The following is a 10,830-nucleotide window of genomic DNA, read 5'->3' on the forward strand; positions in this document are numbered from 1 at the left end:
ATCGCTTGAACCCAAGAGGTGGAGGTTGCAGTGAGCTGAGATCATGCCATTGCACTCCAGTCTGGGCGACAGAGCGAGACTTCATCCCCCTAGAAAAACAAAACAAAACAAAACAAAAAAATATATATATATATAAATGTTTATATACAGTACCATCTATAAAGAATCTTTGAAACATGCAAAAACATTCTCAGCTTCAGTTTATTCATTCAATTCTAAAATTAACTTTTTAAAATGTCTTTTTCCCACTTGATTCATGTGTGTTTGCATCTTACTATGAAAAGAACAATAGACTTGAGTTCTAGGCCTAGCTCTTCCCTAATTAGCTTCATGACTTGAAGTCATTTAATTATTCTAGGCTACAATTTCCCTATATGTAAAATAAAGTGAGAGCAGGTAATATTCTAAGGTCTGTAAACAAGATTTTAGAGTTTTAAGCAAGAAATCCAAAACAAGCCTCCCAACCTTGGTCAAAGCATTTATATTAAAGAAGAAAGTAACAAACTTTAGATTTTAAACCAGAAACTTAGGGTATAATTTTACAATATCTGTATTTCACGTTTACGAAAGCCTGAGATTTATGTACAGAAATGTTTCTTGTAAGTAACTACATAGCATACAAAACTATACCCAACACATCTACAAGATTCTCAAAGGAAAATAAAGAGGCAATTTTAATTAATTTCAATTAAATTTTAATTAATTTCTTTACAATGCGTACAATGATTAAATTGTTTTCCACATGAGCTACTTGAGCTGCTTTTATAAGAATTACAAACCTGATTACTTTGCAATGTCGTATCTCTCACCAGCATTACCATTTACCAAAAGAATCATCATTGTACAACAGATTTTAAAAGAGGTAGGATTCCTGTAAGACTACCCCTGAAATTATCGAATGTCTTCCAGAATTAGGTTACCAACCCAAAATTCAGTGGAAAGGAATATAAACTAGAATCCACATGAGCAAAATATCTGCTGCCAATTATTACATCAAACAGTATCAGCCTCTGCCAAAATGGTAAAATCTGATTATAACCCTGTTAATTTCAAATTTGTGGTATTTATGGCCAGGACTAGGTAAAGATCACTTTTATTTAATAAATACCTTCCTAAAACAATTATAGAAGTAACTGCATTCATTATTTTCTCCATCATATAAGAGACTATCCTTGGCCAGGCGCAGTGGCTCATGCTTGTAATCCCAGCACTTTGGGAGGTCAAGGTGGGCGGATCACCTGAGGTCAGGAGTTCGAGACCAGCCTGGACAACATGGTAAAACCCTGACTCTACCAAAAATACAAAAATTACCTGGCCATGGTGGCACAGGCCTGTAATCAAGCTATTCAGAAGGCTGAGGCAGAAGAATTGCTTGAACCTAGGAGGCAGAGGTTGCAGTGAGCCGAGATCGCACTACTACACTCCAGCCTGAGCAACAAAGTGAGACTCTATCTCAAAAAAAAAAAAAAGACTACCCTTTTAAACATCAGAAGAAACTATTTATATATATTACATATGTATATGTCATTCTTATCTGTTCAATGTTTACCTAGCAAAAATGAGCATAAATATGTAATTGCTTTCTAATTATAATTCCTATTTTTCACTACTTTATACAGACTTTTATATTCAAGCAAAATTTAATTATACTTACATTTTGTTTCAAGCACATAGTTTTACTTTCATTAGCAAAAATATTTAAAATCCATGACTTGCCTGATCAAACTGGGTAACTTCTTGATTAGAAGGAATGTGTAGTCCCCAAAGTTTATACTTTTTGGCAACACTAGAAAACTGCAGCGCCAAAGGAATTTCAACTATATCAGATCGATTTAGAATTTCAGTATTTCCATAGTCAATATACCGCACCAGACACTGGAAAAAATAAGAGGCAAATACTAATACTGACCCCAGATTAAGTATTTCCAAAGAAACCACCAATTTGCTGCTCTCTCTTAATGACCTGTATATCAAAACAGCATTCTTATCTCAAAATGACAAAATACATTCAGAAATAGCTCTCTAATAATATCTTCAAAATAAAAAACAAAATCCACAGTCCATGAAATTCCAGTGATTTCTTTACTTGCTACTAGTTAAATTCCAACAGTACCATTTCTCATTAGGGTGCTTTTTGTTTTTAGACAATTGATATTTTAAATAAGCATCAACCTATGAAGCTTACAGCCCTCTCCTGTTTCTCCTAATGTTAAAATCAACCAACATTCAATTCAATTTCAAGTTGGAAAGAATAAAATCTGAAAAGAAAGGCAAAGTTATCAAACTTCCTTTGATACAATTAAACTCACTCCAGGTAGACCATGTAAACTAATCAGATTCACCACCCTTACCTCCAGCTCTACATCCATTTAAAAAGTAAAAAGAAAAATAGTTATTTCAAGGTCAAATATCACATTGCCCTTTAATTTAAAAAATTAAAGCCAACTGAAAAGCAAATGGAAAATATCATCTCCAGTTGTCAAATCACAGGAGAAAGGTCAATTAGAAAGTTCCATTCCACTAAAATAAACCATTATCTATGACAGCAAAAAATGAGATTTGTTTTAAACCAAGCTATTCAGAACACTAATCAACAAATTGTTACATCTTAGAATCTTATTACACCAAAGAAAATATTTATAAAACATACATATTTTTAATTTTTTCTCTTTTATCCTTAATCGCTTTCCCAGGTTCAATAAAAACATACATATTATAATTTAAGTACAGAAAGCAGGTGTAGAAAAAACACTAAAGGAAATCCTACAGAGGTGTTTTCACACAGCCTGCAATATGCAACTGTCACCAAACAGCTATTCAGAATTCTCTCCCCCTAAATCCTCTTAAAATCCTCCAAGAACTCACAATGTAAAAAAAAAAAAAAAAAAGCTTAACACAAAGAAAACTCACCACATTTAACCCAGGCACAAGAAAGTGGCAAATCAATCATTATTATTAACAATATTCACATCAACTAAATAAAAGATATACCTAACTTCAGAAGGATCAAAATGTTCTTCTCCTACTCATAAAGCTTAACAGAAAGAACATTTAAAATTTACTCATTAGCAAGAACCAAATACATTATTAAGATCTGAGGTAGGTGGGCACAGTGGCTCATTCCTGTAATCCCAGAACTTTTGGAGGCTGAGGCGGACGGATCACCTGAGGTCAGAAGTCCAACCAGCCTCATCAACATGGTGAAACCCCGTCTCTACTAAAAATACAAAAATTAGCCAGTGTGGTGGTGGGTGCCTGTAATCCCAGCTACTTGGGAGGCTGAGGCAGGAGAATAGCTTGAACCTGGGAGGAGGAGGTTGCAGTGAGCCAAGATCGTACCACTGCACTCCAGCCTGGGTGACAGAGAAAGACTCCGTCTCAAAGAAAAAAGAACTGAGACAAAAAGAACTAGGCACCAAAAATAACCTACATATTATATAATCTATTCTTGAATAATCTGAGGTGATTATAAAACAACATGTTTTTTAGCAATTAATTTCTTCCGTGTTTCAATCACTGAACCAGATATCACTACTATGAATAAGCAATGAAGGGGTAAATAAGCATCAAATTTTGGAGCCACAATAAATATTTCTTAAAGCAAAAAAAAAAAAAACACTGAACAGTTAATTTCCTGCCTTTTCATCGCTGATGATTTTCAGTACTTTGCATCTGTACCAACACTTATCTTCAGAAAACAATCCACCATAAATCTACAAAGAGGAAAAAAAGCAAAATTACTTGGCATCTTAATGAAGTACAAAGCATATTGAGTAGACCAGAATAAAGGTTAGCATTTAAGCTCTTCCTATATGTCAGTAAGTACTTTATACATAACTGATTTAATTCTTACAATCCTATGAGGCAGGTACTTTGTTTATGCCACCATGTACCCGAAGACATAAACTAGTAAACTGCAGAACCAAGATTCAAACTTCTGACTTCAGAGTTCATTATGCTATTCTGCATCTCCAAAATGAGGACGGAGGGGTATAAAAAACAAAAAAAAAAAAATTTAAGGCACAAGCATCAAACACTTAAAATCATACTATTATAATGTCTGAGGCGATAATTGGTACAATTTTTTTAACATAAACATGCCAAGTACATGGCACATAAGTCTAACTCTCAACTATAATGGAATCCACATTTGCTACCAACCAAGAAAGATTTCATACTTTTTACTTTATGTATAAGGAGATTAGTCCTATTAAGTAGATAAAACTAAATTAAATAGTATCTTGAATACTGAATCTTATTTTATATTTCAGTTGAATGGTGTTTAATAAAAGAATAAAGAGAAAATTTACGTACTTTCAATCATTTTTTTTTTTTTCTTTTTGAGACGGGTCTCATTCTGTCACTAGGCCTGGAGTGCAGTGGAGCAATCATGGCTCTCTGCTAACTTGACCTCCCCAAGCTCAGGTGATCCTCCCACCCCAGTCCCCAGGGTAGCTGGGAACATGGGCACACACCACCATGCCTGGGCTTTTTTTTTTTTTTTTTTTAAGAAGAAAGGTCTCACCACGTTGCCCAGGCTGGCTTTCATTTTCTCGAACTTCAAAGTAGCCTTAGCACTACTGGCATTTAGGACTGGATGAGTCTGTGTTTAGAGGCAGAGTGGGGCTGTCCTCTGCCCTGTGCATTGTAAAATGTTTACCAACATCCCTTTTGACCTCTACACACTAGATGCCAGGAGCACCACTTCCAGTTGTGACAAGCAAAAATGTCTCCAAACACTGTCAAATGTCTCCTGAAGGTGTCTATGATTTAGATGGATATCATTTGGATATCACCCACCAAATCGCATGTTAAAATCTGATTCCCAATGTTGGAGGTGGGGCCTGGTAGGAGGTGTTTGGATAGTAGCGGCAGATCCCTAAAAATGGCTTGGTGCCATTCTCGTTTTCACTCAGTTCCTAAGAAAACTAGTTGTTGAAAAGAGCCTGGCACCTCTTCCTCCCTCTGCTTCCTCTCTCACCATGTAATCTACAGACACTGGCTCCTCTTCACCTTCTACCATTTGTGGAAGCACACTGAGTCCCTTGTTAGAATTGCATAAAAAGCAAAAAAACTTTTTTTTAGAAGATACAAGCATCATACACTTAAAATCATACTATTTTAATGTCTGAAGACATAACTGGTATAATATTTTAAAAACATAAACATGCGAAATACATGCCACTTAAATCTAACTCTCAACTATACTCTGTTGGAGCTATGCTTTTTCTACAGCGTACAAAACAATGAGCCAAATAAACCTCTTTTCTTTGTAAATTACCCAGTCTCAGGTATTCCTTCACAGTAACAAAAATGAAGTAAGACGTGATTGGATTGAGAAGGATACAAAAATCACTGCAGGCTGATAATTACTTCTTTTGAGATAAGGTTTTACTCTGTTGTCCAGGCTGGAGTGCAGTAGCATGATCATAGCTCACTGTAGCCTCAAACTTCTGGGTTCACGCAATCCTTCCACCTCAACCTCCCAACTATCTGGGGCTACAGGCACACATACTATACCTAGCTTTTTTTTTTTTTTTTTTTTTTTTTGAGAAACAGGGTCTCACTATGTCACCCAGACTGGTTTTGAACTCCTGGCCTCAACCAGTCCTCCTGCCTTGGCCTCCCAAAGTGCTGGGATTACAGGCATGAGGCCCCATGCCTGGCCTTAACCACTTTAAATCATACAGTCTCAATTCGGGCAATATCCCTAAGGGGAAGAAAAGTGGTTCTTATGGAGAGTTGGAAACCTTAAATATTACAATGGTCGGCCGGGCGCGGTGGCTCAAGTCTATAATCCCAGCACTTTGGGAGGCCGAGACGGGCGGATCACGAGGTCAGGAGATCGAGACCATCCTGGCTAACACGGTGAAACTGAAACCCCACCTCTACTAAAAAAATACAAAAAACTAGCCAGGCGTGGTGGCGGGCGCCTGTAGTCCCAGCTACTCGGGAGGCTGAGGCGGGAGAATGGCGTGAACCCGGGAGGCGGAGCTTGCAGTGAGCTGAGATCCGGCCACTGCACTCCAGTCTGGGCGACAGAGCGAGACTCTGTCTCAAAAATAAAAAAATAAAAATAAAAAATAATATGTATTACAATGGTCTACAGCCCTCCAAGGTTCAACCCTACTGATAACATAGTTATTATATACTGTATATCTGTAGCAGTAAAATATCTGAAGGGGAGAAGACCCATTAGGCCATTAGGGAGAAAACAAATCTAAAAATGCTTCTTAGGAGGGAATAATGAGAAAAATGGCTGAAGAACACTGCTTTAAGTTACAGATTATAAAATTAATTTCAATGTATCACTCTGAACTAGGGCAAATCCAGATTTATTTTATGAAACCTAAACACCACACCTCTTCACCAAAACAATACAGTATACATAAATTCAGACAAACAAATAAGTAACAATTCAAATGCTACAAAGGATTAGTGTATTCAATTCATAATTTACTCTGGTTTCTTCAGCTAACGTTCAACAACTAAAGGGCAAGAGAGAGCAGTAATAGTATGGTACTCTCTCCCAACCCTCTTACTTTATTTTCTGGTAAGCAAATAGGGGTAGTAGCAAAAATAGCTGACAATTAACAGTCCTAACCAATTTCAATCCCTGCAAAAGACTGAATCAACTTTAATTAAGGCTTTGTAATAACATCACAATATGATTAATAATTTGGTATAAGGTAAGTGACAGAAATGCAATGGTTTATTGCAAATCAGGTGAGGCAGGGCTAGGGACACATGTGTCCAAGAATAGAGCTGGTACTCAACAATGTGAAGAATCTGAAGTTCGTGGCTCTGCTAGTGTAATACAACCACCAAAACACACACATCTATCCCAGATAGACTTATCTGTCCTCATGACATAGCGAAAACTACATATTCACTCTCATTGTGCCTGGGCCCAATCTTCTCCTCCCACAACTCCACTATTCACAGCCTATGACCCTCCTACATGGTGGCAGAGGAAGAGAACCATTTAGATCATTAAGGAAAACTGACAAAGTATAATCCATTTATGAACAATCAGAAGTAGCTGATTAATCACTTAAAATCAGATGCCTATTACTGATGCTTGTGTAAATTTCTGATAATATAATTAATATTATATTCAATAGAAGAAACGGAGTATGTCTTAATTTTTAATATTAAACATAGTCATTGGTCAGGTGCAGTGGCTGACACCTGTAAATACCCCCATAAAAAATATTTTTAAAATTGAGGAATGGATTGGCTCCAGTGATGGATCTCAGATGGGCTAATTTTTATAGACATAGCATCTGAAAGAAATCTGTCAAGGTATCATATAGAGACACTTACCTGCACGTTCATTCTCCATTAATATAGAAGGGAGAACTGGTATTAGATTCTTTTCAGCAAATAAAAGTAAACTCAAGATTTATAAAGAAAAGAGGAAAGAGAGGTTCCAACATGGCTGAATAGGAAAAGCTCCAGTCTGAAGCTCCCAGCACGAGCAACACAGAAGACGGGTGATTTCTGCATTTCCAACTGAGGTACCAGGTTCATCTCACTGGGGCTTTGTCAGACAGAGGGTGCAGCCCACGGAGCAGGGCGGGGCATCGCCTCACCCGGGAAGTGCAAGAGGTTGGGGAATTCCCTTTCCTAGGAAAGAGAAGCCATGAGAGATGGTACCTGGAAATTCGGGACACTCCCACCCTAATACTGGGCTTTTCCAATGGCCTTAGCAAATGGCACACCATGAGATTATATCCCACACCTGGCTCGGAGGGTCCCACGCCCACAGAGCCTCACTCACTGCTAGCACAGCAATCTGAGATCAAACTGCAAGGTGACAGCGAGGCTGGGGTAGGGGCGCCCACCATTGCTTAGGCTTGAGTAGGTAAACAAAGCAGCCTGAGAGATCAAACTGCGTGGGGTCCACCACAGCTCAAGGAGGCCTGCCTGCCTCTGTAGACTCCACCTCTGAGGGCAGGGCATAGCTGAACAAAAGGCAGAGAAACTTCTGCATTCTTCCAGCACAGAGTTTGAGATCTGAGAACAGATAGACTGCTTCCTCAAGTGGATCCCTGACCCCCGAGTAGCCTAACTGGGAGACACCTCCCAGTAGGGGCTGAATGACACCTCATACAGCTGGGTGCGCCTCTGAGACAAAGCTTCCAGAGAAAGGATCAGGCAGCAACATCTGCCTTTCTGCAATATTTGCTGTTCTGCAGCCTCCACTGGTGATACCCAGGCAAACAGTGTCTGGAGTGGACCTCCAGCAAACTCCAACAGACCTGCAACTGAGGGTCCTGACTGTTAGAAGGAAAACTAACAAACAGAAAGGACATCCACATCAGAACCCCATCTGTACATCACCATCATCAAAGACCAAAGGTAGATAAAACCACAAAGATGGGGAGAAACCAGAGCAAAAAAGCTGCAGAGCACGTCTTCTCCTCCAAAGGAACGCAGCTCCTCGCCAGCAATGGAACAAAGCTGGAGGGAGAATGACTTTGATGAGTTGAGAGAAGACGGCTTCAGATGATCGGTAATAACAAACTTTTCCAAGCTAAAGGAGGATGTTCAAACCCATCACAAAGAAGCTAAAAACTTTGAAAAAAGACGAATGGCTAACTAGAATAAACAGTGTAGAGAAGTCCTTAAATGACCTGATGGAGCTGAAAACCATGACATGAGAAGTATGTGACACATGCACAAGCTTCAGTAGCTGATTTGATCAAGTGGAAGAAAGGGTATCAGTGATTGAAGATCAAATGAATGAAATGAAGCAAGAAGAGAAGAAGTTTAGAGAAAAAAGAGTAAAAAGAAACGAACAAAGTCTCCAAGAAATATAGGACTATGTGAAAAGACCAAATCTATATCTGATTGGTGTACCTGAAAGTGACAGGGAGAACAGAACCAAGTTGGAAAACACTCTTCGGGATATTATCCAGGAGAACTTCCCCAACCTAGTGAGGCAGGCCAATATACAAATTAAGGAAATACAGGGAACACCACAAAGATACACCTCGAGAGGAGCACTCCAAGATACATAATTGTCAGACTGACCAACGTTGAAATAAAGGAAAAAATGTTAAGGGTAGCCAGAGAGAAAGGTCGGGTTACCCACAAAGGGAAGCCCATCAGACTAACAGCAGATCTCTCGGCAGAAACTCTACATGCCAGAAGAGAGTGGGGGCCAATACTCAACATTCTTAAAGAAAAGAATTTTCAACCCAGAATTTCATGTCCAGCCAAACTAAGATTACTAAGTGAAGGAGAAATAAAATCCTTTACAGACAAACAAATGCTGAGAGATTTTGTCACCACCAGGCCTGCCTTACAACAGCTCCTGAAGCAAGCAATAAACATGGAAAGAACAACTGGTACCAGCCACTGCAAAAACATGCCAAACTGTAAAGACCACCAATGCTAGGAAGAAACTCCATCAACTAACGAGCAAAATAACCAACTAACATCACACTGACAGGATCAAATTCACACATAACAATATTAACCTTAAATGTAAATGGGCTAAATGCTCCAATTAGAAGACATGGACTGGCAAATTGGATAAAGACTCAAGACCTGGCCAGGCACGGTGGCTCATGCCTGTAATCCCAGCACTTCGGGAGGCCGAGGCAGGCAGATCATGAGGTCAGGAGATCGAGACCATCCTGGCTAACACAGAGAAACCCCATCTCTACTAAAAATACAAAAAATTAGCCAGGCGTGGTGGCAGGCACCTGTAGTCCCAGCTACTCAGGAGTCTGAGGCAGGAGAATGGTGTGAACCTGAGAGGTGGAGCTTGCAGTTAGCCGAGATCATACCACTGTACTCTAGCCTGGGCAAGAGAGCGAGACTCTGTCTCAAAAAAAAAAAAAAAAAGTCAAGACCCATCAGTGTGCTACATTCAGGAGACCCATCTCATGTGCAGAGACACACATAGGCTCAAAATAAAGGGATGGAAAAGATCTACCAAGCAAATGGAAAACAAAAAAAAAGCAGGGGTTGCAATCCTAGTATCTGATAAAATAGAGTTTAAACCAACAAATATCAAAAAATAAAAATAAAATAAAGAAGGCCATTACATAATAGTAAAGGGATCAATTCAACAAGAAGAGCTAACTATCCTAAATATATATGCATTCACTACAGGAGCACCCAGATTCATAAAGCAAGTCCTCAGAGACTTACAAAGAGACTTAGACTCCCATACAATAATAATGAGAGACTTTAACAACCCACTGTCAACATTAGACAGATCAACGAGACAGAAAGTTAACAAGATATCCAGAAATTGAACTCAGCTCTGTACCAAGAGGACCTGATAGACATCTACAGAACTCTCCACCCCAAATCAACAGAATATACATTCTTCTCAGCAGCACATCACACTTATTCCAAACTGACCACATAGTTGGAAGAAAAGCACTCCTCAGCAAATGTAAAAGAACAGAAATTATAACAAACTGTCTCTCAGACCACAGTGCAATCAAACTAGAATTCAGGATTAAGAAACTCACTCAAAACCACTCAACTACATGGAAACTGGACAACCTGCTCCTGAATGACTACTAGGTACATAACGAAATGAAGGCAGAAATAAAGATATTCTTAGAAATCAATGAGAACAAAGTACAATGTACCAGAATCTCTGGGACACATTCAAAGCAGTGTGTAGAGGGAAATTTACAGCACTAAATGCCCACAAGAGAAAGCAGGAAAGATCTAAAATTGACACCCTAACATCACAATTAAAAGAACTAGAGAAGCAACAGCAAACACATTCAAAACCTAGCAGAAGGCAAGAAATAACTAAGATCAGAGCGGAACTGAAGGAGATAGAGACATAAAAAA

The 10,830-nt window shown here is 38.8% G+C and overlaps 1 protein-coding gene across 3 annotated transcripts in view; it reads right to left on the reverse strand.

Moving 5' to 3' along the window:
* The window catches only part of LOC117082077 (serine/threonine-protein kinase 31), a 124,496-nt gene extending 120,788 nt beyond the window's left edge, over positions 1-3,708 (reverse strand). For 2 of the 3 annotated variants that reach the window (XM_033208694.1, XM_033208625.1), the window contains exons 1-2: positions 3,639-3,708; positions 1,717-1,875 (exon numbers count right to left, since the gene is read on the reverse strand). The gene's annotated coding sequence lies outside the window, so the exon portion shown is untranslated. Of the gene's footprint in view, positions 1-1,716; positions 1,876-3,638 lie in introns of those variants that run through there. The other variant, XM_033208897.1, reaches the window with a different exon arrangement.
* Between the last annotated feature and the right edge of the window lie 7,122 nt (positions 3,709-10,830).

This window comes from Trachypithecus francoisi, unplaced genomic scaffold (assembly GCF_009764315.1).
Source record: "Trachypithecus francoisi isolate TF-2019V2 unplaced genomic scaffold, Tfra_2.0 Contig00258, whole genome shotgun sequence".
Classification (NCBI taxonomy): domain Eukaryota; kingdom Metazoa; phylum Chordata; class Mammalia; order Primates; family Cercopithecidae; genus Trachypithecus; species Trachypithecus francoisi.